Source organism: Bidens hawaiensis, unplaced genomic scaffold, assembly GCF_021521415.1.
Source record: "Bidens hawaiensis isolate Kalapana, Puna unplaced genomic scaffold, B.hawaiensis_p1.1 tig00005084_1, whole genome shotgun sequence".
NCBI lineage: Eukaryota > Viridiplantae > Streptophyta > Magnoliopsida > Asterales > Asteraceae > Bidens > Bidens hawaiensis.
The window spans coordinates 236,346-252,258 of NW_027491325.1; the positions used below are offsets into that span (position 1 = coordinate 236,346).

General features: G+C 38.9%; 1 long non-coding RNA gene across 1 annotated transcript; it reads left to right on the plus strand.

Moving 5' to 3' along the window:
- The first annotated feature begins 10,352 nt into the window (after positions 1–10,352).
- Positions 10,353–14,601, plus strand: LOC143628900 (uncharacterized). Its single transcript, XR_013152836.1, has 4 exons — positions 10,353–10,429; positions 10,518–10,666; positions 14,037–14,122; positions 14,550–14,601. It is a non-coding gene; the product is annotated as an uncharacterized LOC143628900 (long non-coding RNA).
- The last annotated feature ends 1,312 nt before the right edge of the window (positions 14,602–15,913 follow it).

Sequence of the window (15,913 nt, forward strand, 5' to 3'; positions counted from 1 at the left end):
AATATTAAACATTCTTACATAACATAAGTGCTTGTTTTTAAACAAAATACATTAAGTCTTAAAAGGTAACGTAAACGACACGTGAATCTTCTTTTCTTCGATGCCAGTCTTCACTTTGTTGCCACATGTCTTCCCTCAAGCAACCCGTCGCATCCTATTCACATGCGTGCATACTAAAAGTCAGCTACGTTGAGTGAGTTCTAGTTAATCAATTAACATATAGTACATTCATGTTTTTACTCATACGTGTCCGGAGATACGTATTTCGGACTTTACTTACTATTACTTCTTTCATACTTGCTTTACATACATACATACATACATACATACATACATTCATTCATTCGTGCTCTCATACTTTCTTTCTTAATCCCTTATGGTATAACATACGCTACACCATCTCTACCATCACAGATATTTTTAGGGTCTGGTCCCTTCTGTCTCACATATTATTAGGGTCTGGTCCCGTCTGTCTGAAATATTATTAGGGCCTGGTCCCTTCTGTCTCAGATATTATTAGGGTCTGGTCCCTCTGTCTCAACTAACCATACAACCATACCTGTCTCTTCACTCTTCATACATTCATTTTCATATGTGCATACTATACATATCTTATTATCATGTATATATATATACACACACATACATACACATTCATTCGTATAAACATTCTATCATAACATTCAATACTTAATCATATACATATCATACGCATATCATACACTCACCACTTAAGGTAAGTGTATTAACAACTATCACATTGGGTATGCACACAGCCCCGAAAACATAACAGATAAGGGGCTAGAAACTCACCTGGAGTCGGTTTCTCTCGCCGTTGATGGTAATGCCCTTCCTTAGTTGTGCACGACTAACTGTACAATACATTACGCGTGTCAATTATCTGTTACTAGTATCTCTTATATCTATGCTAATGAAACCCTCAGCTAACGGGGGTCATGGAATTTCGCATGGAAGAATTTCTCTTCTCATGGAAGAATTTCTCTTCTCATGGAAGAATTTCGCTTCTCATGGAATTTCTCTTCTCATGGAAGAATTTCTCTTCTAATGGGAAAAATCCATTTTTTTACATCTCTTCTTTTTTTGCCATTTTAAAGCTATTTTACTCCGTGACTCTTTATTAGGACCTGATTTTACCCTTTTTATGGGTTTTGGGTTGTACCAACTTTGTATACCCGTGTTTTATAAGGTCCGAACATCACCTTTTTGTTCTATAACATACCCGTGAGGTTATAACTCACTGAGTTTATGTTTTTCTTACATTTCACATACCGATCTATCATCCTATCAGTTTGCATGTCGAAACCGACTAAAAACTTAACCATTTAAACTGAAACCTACCTTTTGCTTCGGGTTCGGTTCGGATCCGAGACGACTCGAGGATCTGGACGTGATTCTTTTTATTTGAAGACACTTTGAGCACCAAGATCTTCCTTACTTTAACCCAGATTTGGATTCGGGTCTTGAGAGAGAAAGTGTGTGTTCTTGAATGGGTGTGTGTGATGAAAGGAAAGAAAAGTGGTGAAAGGAAGGATGGGTTGGATTATATATATAGGGGCTATGGGCCCCACAACCCACTCATAATTCCAATTCTTATCCAAACACTTTAACACCCGACTAACTTAACGACACACGGTTAATAACAAAACTTTATGTTATTTATTATTTAACAAAAGTTGGATGTTACAAGTCTACCCTCCTTAAAAGAGGTTTCGTCCTTGAAACCTAACTATTACAACTAAACAAATGCGGGTAAAACTTGCGCATCTCTTCTTCAACTTCCCAAGTGGCATCTGATCCCTTGCGGTGCTTCCATATCACTTTCACTAGGGGAATCACCTTACGACGAAGCTGCTTTTCCTTGTGGTCCACTATCTCGATAGACTGCTCAACATATTTCAACTGTTCGTCCACCTCGATGTCCAGCAATGGCACGTGGGACGTGTCATCCGTTAGACATTTTCTCCAGTGGGATACATGAAAGGTAGAGTGGATTCCTTCTAGCTATTCAGGTAGATATAGCTTGTAAGCCACTTCACCCACACGGGCCACGATTTTGAACGGTCCTATGTACCTTGGACTCAACTTTCCCCTCTTTCTAAAACGTATAATCCCCTTCTAAGGCGAGACCTTAAGCATCACGTGGTCTCCAACACTAAACTCAATCAGCCGTCTCCGCTTGTCGGTATATGACTTCTGATGATCTTGCGCAGCTTTCATTCTTGCTTTGATTTGATCAAATCTTGAGGAGGTTTCTTGCACAACTTCCAAACTACCAATCTCCTTCTGACCGATTTCTCCCCAACAAACAAGAGTTCTACAACGTCTACCATATAACATCTCGAAAGGAGGCATGCCAATACTTGAATGATAACTGTTGTTGTAAGTGAATTCTGTCAAGTGCAAATGATCATCCCAGCTTCCTCCAAAGTCTAACACACATGCACGTCGCATATCCTCAAGGGTTTGGATAGTCCGCTCAGACTATCCATCTGTTTGAGGATGATACGCCGTGCTGATGTTCAGTCTTGTTCCCATGGCTTCGTGGAACTTCTTCCAGAATCTTGAAGTAAAGCGGGTATCCCTATCTGACACAATCAATAACGGCACCCCATGCTTTGAAACCACTTCCTTAACGAACACGTTTGCCAACATTTCTGACGAGATGGCCTCTCGTATAGACGGAAAATGAGCACTCTTCGTCAAACGGTCCACAATCACCCATACGGTATCGTAATTTCTAGCTGTACGCGGAAGCTTAGTTATGAAATCCATGGTGATGTGTTCCCACTTCCATTCTGGTATCTCTAGAGGCTGAATCTTTCCATACGGTTTATGGTGCTCTGCCTTAACCTGCAAACAAGTCAAGCACTTGCTAACATAATCTACCACCTCGTTCTTCATACCCGGCCACCAATAGTCCTTCTTCAAGTCTTGGTACATCTTAGTAGATCCTGGATGAATCGAGTACCGCGACTTATGGGCCTCGTCTAGGACCCGATCTCTAAGATTCCCATGACGAGGAATCCACATCCGATCAAATCTGGTCTTTACGCCATGAGTATTGTCTATCAACTCGTTCTGCTGCCCAAAAATCCTCTCTTTCTTCATTCGCCCTTCGTCGGCTAACACTTCCATCTGCACCTTGCTGATCTCTTCGAAGAAATCTGAATTGATGATCAACTTATAAGACTTCACTGTCGCGATGACTTCTGCGTTCTTCCGGCTTAAGGCATCAGCAACCACATTAGCCTTTCCCGGGTAATGCTTGATATCAGTTCTAACCACCTTCTCTGCCTCATATTTAAATCTTTCTGCTCGAAGAAGTACTTCAAGCTCTTATGATCTGTATATATAGTACACTTGGTACCATACAAGTAGTGCCTCCAAATCTTGAGACTATGCACTACAGCTGCTAATTCTAGGTCATGCGTCGGGTACGTGCTTTCGTGAACTTTCAACTGACTAGACGCATAGGCTATGACCTTCACTCGTTGCATCAACACACAACCTAACCCTTGATGCGAGGCATCAGTACAAACTACCAAATCCTCTTCACCATCAGGCAGAACAAGGATTGGAACCTGTGTGAGTCTCTTCTTCAGTTATTCAAACGCCTCTTCCTGCAACTTACCCCAACTGAACACCACAGTCTTTCAGGTCATACCGGTCAACGGTGCGGCTACTTGGAGAAGCTCGGAATGAATCTCCGATAGTAGCCAGCTAACCCTAGGAAACTGCATATCTCGGTCGGGTTTCGCGGAGTCTTCCAATTCTTTATCGCTTCAATCTTATCTGGGTCCACAGTAATCCCCTCGGGATTGATTATGTGACCTAAAAACTGTACCTCTCACAGCCAAAATGCACACTTTGAGAACTTAGCAAACAACTTCTCCTTCTTCAAAACTTCCAATACTTCCTTCAGATGCTTAGCATGGTCAGACTTGCTTTTCGAATAAATCAATATATCGTCAATGAAAATGATAACCGTCTTGTCTAACATCGGACGACATACCCTATTCATCATGTCCATAAACGCTGCGGGAGCATTGGTCAGGCCAAACGACATCACGAGGAACTCGTAGTGTCCATACCGCGTCTGAAACGCTGTCTTAGGGATGTCTGCTTCTTTCACCTTCAACTGATGATAACCCGACCTAAGATCTATACGCGAGAACCAGCTTGCACCTTGTAACTGATGAAACAAGTCGTCAATCCGTGGCAACGGATATCTATTCTTTACCGTAAGCTTATTCAGCTCACGATAGTCTATGCACATTCTCATACTTCCATCTTTCTTCTTAACAAACAAAACCGGTGCGCCCACGAGGAAACACTCGGCCTTATAAAACCTTTGTCAAGGAGTTCTTGTAGTTGGGACATTAACTCTTTCATCTCGGACGGCGCCAAACGATAAGGTGCTTTTGCGACAGGCTGTGCTCCTGATATCAACTCTATCTGGAATTCTACCTCATGTTCCGGTGGCAACCCCGGAAGGTCCTCAGGGAACACTTCGGGATAGTCGCACACTACTGGAACATCTTTCGTCTCGGCCGTAGCTTTGACAACATACGCCAGGTAGGCACTGCACCCTCGCCTTAACAAACCCTTGGCTTTTATCATCGAAATGACGTTAAGCCCTGAACTTTCTCTATCACCATAAACCGTTACTATGCCACCATCCGAAGACTTCAGTCTTATCAATCTACTCTTACACACTATCTGAGCCTCAAATTCAGATAGCCAATCCATCCCCAATACTACATCGAATCCTCCTAAGGTCATCACGTACATGGTAGCAGGGAATTCGTGTCCTTCCAACTCTATATTACAACTCTTAACCATTCTCATAATTTTAACCGAGGTCTCACTAGTGGTTTCTACCATAAAAGTTTCAGGCACACGACAACATTCCATCTTAGCTGTCTTACAAAACTGGGTAGCTACAAAACTCCTGGTCACACCTGAGTCAAACAATACGGAAGCGGAAATTCCGTTTACTAGAAACGTACCTGACACGATGTCTGGAATTTGTTTGGCTTGTTCTTGTGTCAACATGTAGGCTCTGGTCCTTGGCCTAGCCTGTTCAGCATCCTTTCTTCCGCTTCCCCCAGCTTCACCTTCAATACACTCCCTTGCCAAATGACTCAGCTTGCCGCACTTGTAACAAACGGGCTTGGCATTGCAATCTGGTGCATAATGCCCCACCTTCCCGCATCTATAGCATGCATTCGATCCCAATCTACACTCACCGCCATGAAATTTTCCACACTTGCGACAAACATCAACACCCTTTCCCCACTTGCACTCACCACCGTGCATCTTCCCACAAGTCTTGCACGGCTTCTTCTCCCATACCTTCTGCTTCTTCTCCTTGGGGTTCCACAACTAGGTACCGGGTCGCTTAGCGGGAGCAACCCACTTCTTCTCCTTCTTCTCTTCCACCACCACATCATCCACAGCCAGGTCATCATAAACCATTTCTGCAAGTTCGACCGCAGAATCGAAAATAGCAGGTTTACTAGCCCGGACAAAGGTGCGGATTTTGCGGTAGTCCCCTCAAGTAGCACTTGATCCTCTTAGCCTCTGAGTTCACCATATCAGGCATGAGTCTTGACATATGGTTAAACTCGGTAGTGTACTCACGGAGTGTCATCTTCCCTGCCCTCAAATTCAGGAACTTCATCTCTGCCCTCTCAATTTCAGCATCCGCACAGAACTTCTTCATGACCATCTCCTTCAAGTCTTCCCATTTCATAGCCTTAATCTCAGCGGCGGTCTTCCTCTGCTCAACAGTTTCCCACCAGAACATCGCTTCATCCTCAAACGACTGGGTAGCAAAACTCACGGCTTGGTTGGGGCGGCACTCGCTAATCCAAATAACCTTGTCCATTGCAGTTATCCATTGGAGAGTAGCGATTGCATCCCCTGTACCAGACAGCTTTGGCGGGTCGCAACCCTTAAACAACCTGTAGCTGCACCTACCTCGGCCTCTCTTACCATCCTTGACCTTCACAGATCGATCTTCACTTGATTCCTCTTTCTCAGTCTCTTCACCCTTCTTACTGCTTTCCCCTGTCCTCTCAGCGGTTCCTGCACGGCTCTTAGTTGACTTTTCCTATTGCTGACTGCAGCAGCCACTGCCTGAGTAATGGCAGCTTGGATAGTAGGGTCGAGCTGATACCCTTCATTTCTCACAGTTAGGCTTCTTCCCTCATCAGACTCGATAATCGGTTCCTCAGAGGGTACTCGGGTAGCACGTGATTTACCACGGCGTCTCGAACTCTCTCCTTGCCCAGCATTCTTCTTATAACCAGCCATTCGTATTCTATAGGAAAACACAAACATCATCACTTCAGGAACTATTTAGTATAAGGATAGTAAGGCTAACAGGTAATAACAGTGGCCAGTTGTGATTAGTTGATCACGTTACTCTCCATGTCCTTTACACTTCCCTTCGTGAGTCTACTTGTGCTAGGTTCTACTTATAACAATTAGACAATCATACATTTCGCATCATCACATGTAAACATACATTTCTGTATCAATAAATCAAGTTAGATTTCTTGCTCATTCTTTACTATACACAAGATCAACTTACACAAGTAATCGTTTCCTAAGCTTGCTTGAGTGACACATGGCATTCTCTGACTGGCATCTTCTTTCTTTTCTTCCTTAAGTCTCATTCTCTGTTCGAGTCTAAGCATGTGGGATGCTTATTTCTCTCGAACTTATGCTCTGATACCAACTTGTAATGCCCCGTTCCCCGAAGCCCTACTTAGGCGTTGGATTTACTCATAAACACAGTTCTAAAATCAGAGTTAATTAAAAACTTTTCGCGGAATACATAATATTAAACATTCTTACATAACATAAGTGCTTGTTTTTAAACAAAATACATTAAGTCTTAAAAGGTAATGTAAACGACACGTGAATCTTCTTTTCTTCGATGCCAGTCTTCACTTTGTTGCCACGTGTCTTCCCTCAAGCAACCCGTCGCATCCTATTCACCTGCGTGCATACTAAAAGTCAGCTACGCTAAGTGAGTTCTAGTTAATCAATTAACATACAGTACATTCATGTTTTTACTCATACGTGTCCGAAGATACGAATTTCGGACTTTACTTAGTATTAATTCTTTCATACTTGCTTTACATACATACATACATACATTCATTCGTGCTCTCATACTTTCTTTCTTAATCCCTTATGGTATAACATAGGCTACACCATCTCTACCATCACAGATATTTTTAGGGTCTGGTCCCTTCTGTCTCAGATATTATTAGGGTCTGGTCCCTTCTGTCTCAGATATTATTAGGGTCCGGTCCCGTCTGTCTCAGATATTATTAGGGCCTGGTCCCTTCTGTCTCAGATATTATTAGGGTCTGGTCCCTCTGTCTCAACTAACCATACAACCATACCTGTCTCTTCACTCTTTCATACATTCATTTTCATACGTGCATACTATACATATCTTATTATCATGTATATAAATATATATATATATATACATACATACATACACATTCATTCGTATAAACATTCTATCATAACATTCAATACTTAATCATACACATATCATACGCGTATCATACACTCACCACTTAAGGTAAGTGTATTAACAACTATCACATTGGGTATGCACACAGCCCCGAAAACATAACAGATAAGGGGCTAGAAACTCACCTGGAGTCGGTTTCTCTCGCCGTTGATGGTAATGCCCTTCCTTAGTTGTGCACGGCTAATTGTACAATACATTACGCGTGTCAATTATCTGTTACTAGTATCTCTTATATCTATGCTAATGAAACCCTCAGCTAACGGGGGTCATGGAATTTCGCATGGAAAAATTTCTCTTCTCATGGAAGAATTTCTCTTCTCATGGAAGAATTTCGCTTCTCATGGAATTTCTCTTTTCATGGAAGAATTTCTCTTCTCATGGAATTTCTCTTCTCATGGAAGAATTTCTCTTCTAATGGGAAAAATCCATTTTTTTACATCTCTTCTTTTTTTGCCATTTTAAAGCTATTTTACTCCGTGACTCTTTATTAGGACCTGTTTTACCCTTTTTATGGGTTTTGGGTTGTACTAACTTTGTATACCCGTGTTTTATGAGGTCCGAACATCACCTTTTTGTCCTATAACATACCCGTGAGGTTATAACTCACTAAGTTTATGTTTTTCTTACATTTCACGGCCCGATCTATCATCCTATCAGTTTGCATGTCGAAACCGACTAAAACCTTAACCATTTAAACCGAAACCTACCTTTTGCTTTGGGTTCGGTTCGGATCCGAGACGACTCGAGGATCTGGACGTGATTCTTGTTATTTGAAGACACTTTGAGTACCAAGATCTTCCTTACTTTAACCCGGATTTGGATTCGGGTCTTGAGAGAGAAAGTGTGTGTTCTTGAGTGGGTGTGTGTGATGAAAGGAAAGAAAAGTGGTGAAAGGAATGATGGGTTGGATTATATATATAGGGGCTATGGGCCCCACAACCCACTCACAATTCCAATTCTTATCCAAACACTTTAACACCCGACTAACTTAACGACACAATTAATAACAAAACTTTATGTTATTTATTATTTAACAAAAGTTGGATGTTACACCTGTGACCTCGATTTCGCCGAAGAAGAGGAGGAGAATTGAGACATTTTGGCTCCAATCAAAGATGATAGTTACCTAGGGCTCCAATCGAATAGAAGAGGAAGAAAAAGAATCAGTCAATTAGGGCTCCATATTACCAAGAGTGGAAGAAGATGACATGATTTAGGGATCGTATACATGTGTTCGTTGTGTTTGCTGTGAATTAGGGTTCGTATACCTATCTTTCTCCAGCTATAACATGTTATAATCTATAAGGGGTAAAAGAGTAAATGCATACATTTTTGGATGAAAAAGTAACGCTAAACTAACAGAAGGACGCATACGGTTTAGTTTTTAAACCACGAGGATGTAAGCAGGTCATTTATTTTTTCAGGGACTAAAGGTGACTCCGTCTAAAAACCACGGGGACTAAAACAATAATTTTCTCAAAAGAAAAAGAAGTTTGTTAAGGTGGCACATCTTACTATATTAATAAAAGAAAATGTTAAAGCTTATGTGCCAAGCTTAGAGTTCTACGAATTCCTAATATTTTATCTTATTCATTCTAGCTATCCTAGGACCATGGATCATGGGCCAAAATCATTTTATCAAGTGAGTTATAGCATAGTGTAGATCTTATTAATTATTGAATTAAGTGTCATATTCATACATGAGGTTTGACCAACTACGCAACTTTAGTGCATTTTTAAATTTCTTGCAGATCAACTCGATGTTTCCAAAGTTATGCTATTTTAATACCTTTCGTTAACCCGTTTGTTTTTCCCATCAAGTCTATGTTAAATTAATTCACAGGTATTTTGAGAATTATAAATGAAATAATGTTGGGCATGATTGATTAAAAAAAAATATAATACAAGCGTTCAATACTTGTGATGATGAAAATGAAGACTTAAATCAGTATACCGACCGTCTTGTTTGTACTTCCTTCCTTCCGATGATCTGAAACCCTAATTTCAGATTTCAAACCTTCTTCATCTTCACCTCTTAAACAATCCCACATGCCTGCCGCCAAATGGCTCCAACGCCTCCGTTCCTCCAGAGGCTTTCCGGATTCCGATCACATTGACCTCGACCACTTCCTCTTAACCTCCGATCCGACGTATTCTACTCCGCCGATAGACAACGTCCTATCTGAAAATGAAAAATGCGATGATAATAATAATACCGGATCCGTACAAGTGCGTGATTCGATAAACAATCTACTTTCGGATCTCTTCTACATGGGAGATTCTGCGAGAATTAGGCCAAAAAAGACTTGCAGGAAGCAGCCGTGCCCTAGAATCTGCGATGTGTCTCGAAAGAATAGAGTTAATAATCAGGTGGAAGTGGAAGAGGAGAGAGTTGATGGGGACCTTTCAGCGTATTCGCAAACGGAGGTCACGGTGATTGATACGAGCGTACCGTGTTGGAAGTTTGAGAAGGTGTTGTACAGGAGTAAGAATGTGTGGAAACTTGGGGATAGGAAAGGTAAGGGTTGTCTGATGAGCGGCGTAGATAGAAAGAAAACGAGAGAGAGTTTGATCGGCGGTGTACAGAAGAAGAAAAAGTTGAAGAGATTGAGGAACAGGCTGAAGTTGTGCGGTTCATTCAAGTATGCAGAGGAGGAGGAGGAATACACGGCTCCCTTCAATTCTGATCAGGTAGAACTCGTAAGGGGTTGATTAAGATAAGCTGGTTATGCTGAAGTTGCTTTATGTTATGTTATGTTATGTTATGTTATAGCGATGTGAACAAGGCAAGATGGTAACAGGAAATGAAAAGAAACGGGATAATTGCAGTCAAGTACAAGAAAAGAGGCATGTGACTGTATATTATACATAGTTTCTTGATAAACATTTGAGAGTTTGTTTTCTCATCATCGTCTCGTGGACTTACTTTTTGCAGTTTTAGCAAGAAACAAATAGATGAAGGTTCATCTGTAATTCTTATTAAAAGCATACCAACAACAAGTAAAAAGAATGTGCCAGGCGTTTCAAACAGCTGTGTGAAATCTATGCAGAGATAGTACATATCGATTTAGGCTTCTTATAGAGGTGAGTTCTTTTATACAATAAGCATTTAAACTTTCTTGATGAGAAGAATTATATATATGATTATGTTTTTGCGTTTTCATAAACACCGTAGATTGTGGTTTGCAATATTACTTAAGTTGATATCCTGTTTGATTTTCGCGATGGTGGATCAAGATATAAGGCTTTGTGTAGCTTGGTTTTGGTCTTTGTAGGGACGTTAATTGGCTGGTTTGATCGTTTCAAGTTATTTGGTTGTTTATATTCCCCGTAGTTATATGATAATTGAGCTGAATTAGGTGACGTGTGAAACGAATTTATCTGATTTAAGAATTCTGGTTGATTGATTCAGTTCTTGGTTAACTAAATAAGTATCAATAAATTTCTTTCTTGCCTGTTACTATTATCTTAAATTGAGCTGTTTTAAGCAATTTATATGCCAAACTAGTAGGAGCTATTGCCAACCAAATTTGTTATATTAGAACCTGCTCAACTAATAGGATCCTAGGCTCAAACAACTGAAGAAATGTGTCAAGAGGACAGACTGGACTATAAATATAGATAGTGATGCAACAGCTAAGCTTGAGAAAACAAATTTACCAGAAAAAAAGCAATATACTTTTGTATTGGCTTTGACTACACTTGTCTATAGGGGTATGCGACGGTGCGTTGGTCGATTGTAAGCCCTAACCGAAACCGAAACCAAAATTTCAGTCAAGGAAATTTAAAAACTGTTTGGTTTTGGTTAAATTAAGTTATTGGTTTTTAGGACTAGGATTGGTTCAGTTTTTGGTGAATAACTGAAAATTTAGGCTAAAAAGTTGTTACTTGAGCAAAAAGAATTTTAGACCTCCCATTGTTTTGATCTTTAAATCAATGAGCCTAATTTCTAAGAATGGAAATCATTTACCTTTATTTGCATAGGGCTCTCCTTTTATAAGGAAATATTGTCTGAAAGTTTTATGCATTTTGTCTACATGTAAGAGCAATAGAACAGCTGAACAAGGTTAACACAATTCATAAAAGATTGTGGCATTTGAATAGTAACAAAATACCAAACATCCTAAGTTTCGATCACACAATTGTTACAAACATACAGATCCATATAAAGCCAAAGTTTAAAAAGATGGAAACGAGCCTTGAGGCGTTTTCTGTTAGACTCTCGAGGCGTAAGCCTCGAGGCGGACCATGGCGGTAGCCTCAAAACATTATTAAAAAATATAAATATATATATATATATATATAATCTATAAAAATAACACTTTTACATAAAATAAACATTATGAGCATTATAAAACCTATTTTAGTAATAAAACAAACATCATAAAATAGTTCAACAACCTAATTCAATACAAAACAAGCATCATAAAATAGTTCAACAAAACACAAGCATCATAAAATTGTTTTTTGCTGTTGTGACTGTGTCTGTGATGCTTATTGTTGTGAAAGGAGGCACACCAATTAAACATTAACCATTATACAGTTAAACAATGATGTTTTTTAAGTGCACTAACAGTACATGTTGGGTTGGCCTACCAATTAAGACCACTAAGAACTAAATGGGTCAAAATAGTCCAGAAAATAATTTAAAAAATTGGCATATTTCACAACTTCTAGAGAGGTTTAAGCCTCAATGCCTCGCTTCACCGCTTCAGACCGCTTCACAAAGGTTGAGGCTTAGGTTTCAGTATACTCTAATGAGGGCAAGCCTCTTATGCGTTTTTCCACCGAGGCGTAAGCCTTGTGGCGCGCCTCAGAACGCCTTTATTAACCATGGCTATCTGTTTTCTTTTCTATTTTCAACGCCTCCAGCATCAGGGTCTTCCCAAACCATTTTCTCTAAGCGAGCACCGGAACCTTCTATATATGCGCTTTCTGGATTTATAAAAGTTTGAAAAACGAGATTGAAGGCTAATGTTGGAGTGAATAAAGACACGTTTATCCACTCTTTTGCAATAAAAATGATTCCTCCTGTCATTATGAATATAGGAGTATGGACTCCAATTTTTCTCCGTCGAAGAGCTACTAGGTTGGGAGAGTACTATTTTTACTATATCCACTAACTCCAGATTCTCCAATCCATATGCAGCCCACCAATTAATTGTCTATTGTTACGATATCGGCTTGCGTTGCGGTCCTAGAATAAATTCCTTTCTTCATCGCAAATTGTTTTCGTAACATCCTTTTTCATCTTCATTTTCCACAATTCTATGAAATGTTTCTGCACGAGGGAAAATAAATACTCAAGTTATCACCCTCAAGTTGAAATGATTGTGCTGGGTGCGAGAAATGACTATCCCACTTTATTTTTTTATGCTGGCTTTAAGTCCAAAATTTTGTGATAAATTCCATCTTGAATAGTTGGCGTCTGGTTGTATGACAAGAAAGCTCCTAACCAAGACAAAGAAATTGTATTCGGTGTGATGGAAACATTTCATAGAATTGCGGAAAATGAAGGTGAAGAAAGGGTGTCATGGGAACAATGTGCGACATTTTTATATATTTCATATGAAGAAAGGAATTTATTCTAGGACCATAACGCAAGCCGATGCTATGACAATGGATGAATTTGACTGGTGGGCTACATATAGAATTATAGATTGGGCATTTCGGAATTGACGGAAATAGCAAAAGAAGTTATCCATTAACCGACTAATAGCTCTTCGGTGGAGAGAAATTGGAGTGCATGCTCCTATATTAAGTGTAATCGTGTAACTTGCAAAATAACATATAAAGTAATCTTTATTCACCTCGACATCAGACTTCGTCTCGTTTACATGTGTTCGCTTAGAGGAAATGGTTTGGGAAGATCCTGGTGTTGAAGGCGTTGAGAACAAGAATGGAAAAAAGGCAGTGGCTAGATTAGAAATATTAAATTGTCTTGTTATGTTTTTTATTAGAACTAATCTGTGTTGGTAATTGGATTTTTTGTATTGGTAGTTGGTAATTTTTGATTTGAATTGGTACACCAAACCAGACTCATTGTATACTTTACTGGTTCGTCCCGAAATGAATCTACCCCCCTCGTGCTGAGTACGTCACCTCTACTTGTACCGGAGAAAACCACGATCTAGGTAGCTATGTTTCTGGGCACATTATGTGGCATTAGACGGTTATTGTTGCTTTAGTTTTATTATTAAAGGATAAAACTATAACCATAGAGATTTTACTATCACAGATATATCTTTAAAGTTTTTGGATTGAAAAAAAAAAGAGAAGAATTTGACTTTATTATGTATTGAGTGTGCTATATTGATAGATCTTTTTATGTATTGATCTGTTGGCTATCTTATTTATTGTGATATAGTCTGCATTGAATCTTCAACTACTATTGTTTTTCATTTATAATATTTAACTTGTTTTTAGAGTTTAATGTTACGAATTGTTTGCGTAGGTCGGGGTAAAACAACAGTAGCAGCAGCTAACATGGGCAAAGATCAAACAAGACCTGTTTCCGGATCATCTCGAGCTGGTCTTCAGGTTTTAAACAAATCCGTCTTTAATAATAATTTTTTTTCTTATGATCTTATTGAACAAGAACACAGTATATCATTAATGGTTGAAGATAATATACAAACCTTAGTTTGTGTAGTTAAGCATGAACTTGTTTAGGTGGGGTGTTTAGATGAAATTATTCAGTTTTTCTTCTCTCTTTAAAGAAAGTGTTGATAACATTTTAAATTGTTTTAGTTGATAAATCTGTACCATTATATTATCTATAATAGTTATGATTAAATTTGGTCTAATAAATATTTACAAAAGTGTTTTTGGTAACTCTTTTTAGCGTATAAATGGTTGTTTTAATTTCAGGAGTTTTTGTTCAACTCGTAACTTGTTTTTTTTAACGAATGATTGAAGTCTCCCTCTGATAAAAAGAAATAGTCTTTTTTGTTCATATTATCTACAGTGGTCTGCTGGAAAAGGCAAAAAATGGCGCATATGTTTGAATGACAGGAAGACAAGGATGAAGTTGGAAAGACGGAATCTAAGAGTTACGTGTTAGTTGTTTGTTAGCTGTATTAAACCAGTTAGTTATATATACTTCTGAAGTTTTAAATCCGTAGTAGTTAAAATGAATATGTCAGGTGCTTTAATTTATAAACCAGTCAGCCTGTTAATGATATAATGTCCTCATTCAAGGTGTTTATTTTTTCTCTTTACTTGGGGGAAGAATCATGTATGACCAGGTTTCCAGTCTACTCTATTGGGAAGGAGAATACAAACAGGTAGGTTAATAACGCATATAGATTATTGACCAACGCTAACTTGATAGTGTAACCATTGGTATTTTATTAAGTTCGGTAAGGTCAAAATGTACCCTTTCTGGTCACAGCAAGTTACGTAAAAATTGGCTTATTTTGAAATGTACGGTGTTAGGAAGATAAAAGTCAAAATGTATTTTTGACTCCTGGTGGAGCAGTGGTGATGTGCAGTAGCGTAGGTAAATTTTGTCACAGATTTAGAGGGTGTTTGGGATTGCTTATTTAACTCTAAAAGTGTTTTTTGTCAAAAGTGCTTATTGACTTCTGTCTTTTTGAAAATGAGTTTTTAAAAAAGTGTTTGGATTATCTTATGTGGTTGAAAAAGTTATAAGCATTTTTTAAAAAGTGTTTGGATTAGCTTATTTATATAAAATGACCAAAAGGGGTAAATGGTGGATAGATTAGTAAAAATCCAATCAAAAAGCAAAAGCATTTTTGAAAAGCCTCAAATTGGGGCTTTTAGAAAAGTGTTTTTTCAAGCCAATCAAAAAATCAAAACAAAAAGGGCTTTTACATTTGCCAAACACATTTTTTGCTTATTGGCTTCTTGAATAAGCCAATAACCATTTTTCAAACTCAATTCCAAACACCCTCTTAGTTTTTTTTAATAGCAAGTAACTTAAAAATACCTCAAATTATTGATCAATTTGAAAGAAAAGGAAGAACCGTAAAGCAATCGTATTGTATTTAGAACTACAATTCTTAAAAAGTCGTAGTGGTAGCTAAAAAATTTCGTTTTTTGTGGATGAAGAATCGATTGTCTTTTAGAGGAAGGAGCACTCATGGGTACTACATATGCAATGACCAATCAATTATTGTCAAATGAAGAAGCGTGGATAGACTTACTTGTATACGATCAACGTTCCTCGGGTACGAGTGTGCTATTTCACCGATGGTTTTCCGAGATACGAGTTCTTCCACCTACAAAACGAACAGCACCGTGAGCTTACCCCTCAGAAAGGGACAGAGGGGTCCTCTTTGGGTAACCCTCCGGTGTGAGAATCAGATA